The 1,786-nt window shown below is 44.5% G+C and overlaps 1 protein-coding gene across 2 annotated transcripts in view; it reads right to left on the bottom strand.

The window, feature by feature from the left end:
• The window catches only part of ANKS1B (ankyrin repeat and sterile alpha motif domain containing 1B), a 1,992,519-nt gene that overhangs the window by 1,879,603 nt on the left and 111,130 nt on the right, over nucleotides 1-1,786 (bottom strand). The window lies entirely within an intron of this gene.

The raw sequence follows: 1,786 nt of genomic DNA on the forward strand, positions 1-1,786 counted from the left end.
AGAATTGATGCCTTTGAGCTGTGGTGCTGGAGAAGAGTATTGAATGTACCATGGACTGCCAAGAAAGCAAGCAGATTCATCCTGGAGAGGATTAAACCAAGCAACTCCTTGGAGGCATGGATTCTGGGGCTTCGTCTGACATACTTTGGGCATGTTTCAAGGAGGCACAGGTCCTTGGAGAGGGACCTCATGCTTGGGAGGGTGGAGGGACGGTGCAAGAGGGGAAGACCCTCTATGAGATGGATTGATTCAGTGACTGGGGTAATCGGGATAGGTGTGTTTGAGGCAGTGCAATTAGCACAGGATAGAGCAGGGTTTAGGGCTGTTGTGCACAGGGTTGCTATGAGTCACAAACGACTCGACGGCACATAACAACAACCATCTAGTAAAAAATAAGGGCAGTCTATTTCAGCTGTGTTCTCCTCCTCCTCCTCCTCCTCCTACTCCTCGTCCTCCTCATCTTCCTCCTCACTTCTGGGATGTTGCTGTAGTTGTTGCCATTTACTGTAGAGTCAGAACCGATGCATAGCTGACCCTCCGGCAGGTTTTCAGAGGCAGTTAATCACATGGGAGGAGACTGCCCATCCTTCTCCTGCAGAGCAGCTGGTGGCCTCAAACCACATGCCTTTGGGATTGCAGCGCAGCTTCTTGCTACCACAAGAGTTCCTCCTCCTTACTTCAGGTGTGTTGCTAGGAGGTGCTATTCTTTGGAAAGGGCCATGATACTAGAGGGTTAGCAGAGGAAGACACCTCGATCAGGTGGATTGACACAGTGACTGCAGCAATGGGCTCCAGTGTGTCAGGAACTGTGAAGGTGGCACAGGAGAGGACGGGATTTAGATCCATTGTTCAGAGGGTTGCTATGAGTCATACTCAACTCAATAGCCCTAACAACAACCACAGCTGTAGCTCCTAGGGAGCTCTGGTGGCTTAGTGGCAAGAAGCTGCTCTGCAGTTTCAGAGGTGCGTGATTCGAATCCACCTGATACTATGATGGGGGAGGCACAATCTCCTCCTGTACAAGTCAGATCCGATTTGATGGTACACACACAAAAAAGAAGTAGCTCCTAGCAAAAATTAAAGGGTAGTCAATTCTCGTTGTGATTTAGAGCCTCAGAAATCTGATGGAGGATCCCTATGAGTGGGAATGACACTGAATGATTTGCATCTTACCAAGAAAGATGATCTGATAAATAAGTCGATGTTATGTAAAGGAAGCCTTATTTCTAAGAAACATCTTGGCTTTTCTCCTTCTAAAACAGATTTGTTAATTCTTGTAAACCTAAGGTATAGTCAATATTCTTGTCAATATCAATTGTCAATTCAATTATACCAATTCTTCTTCCCTCTTCCTTAATCACAATGGAGCTTTCTCAGGCATAACAGGCAACTGGCATTAACATGGCTTCAGTCAGGTCCACCTGACCTCCAATTAACAATTCACTTTGTAACACTTCACAGAAGTGATTTACTGTGTATATACCAAACACAATGCAGCAATTCAGTTCTTGATTTCTGATTCCATAGTCATTGATTATGGGTAATCACTGATACCATCAATATTTTCTCCACTTTTCAAGATGTTATTTATTGGTTCAGTTGTGGAGATTTTTCTTTTCTGTAGAACTGTAATTCATACTATAGGTCGTAGTCTTTGATCTTCATCAGTAAAGGCTTCAAGTTTTCCCTTTCAGCAAGAAAGGCTGTGTCATCCGCACATCACAGTTTGTTAATGAGTCTTCCTCTGATCCTGATGTGGCATTCTTCGTCTTATATTGCAGGTTTT

The sequence above is a fragment of the Elephantulus edwardii genome, unplaced genomic scaffold, assembly GCF_000299155.1.
Source record: "Elephantulus edwardii isolate Elephantulus edwardi_28Jun2011 unplaced genomic scaffold, EleEdw1.0 scaffold00068, whole genome shotgun sequence".
NCBI lineage: Eukaryota > Metazoa > Chordata > Mammalia > Macroscelidea > Macroscelididae > Elephantulus > Elephantulus edwardii.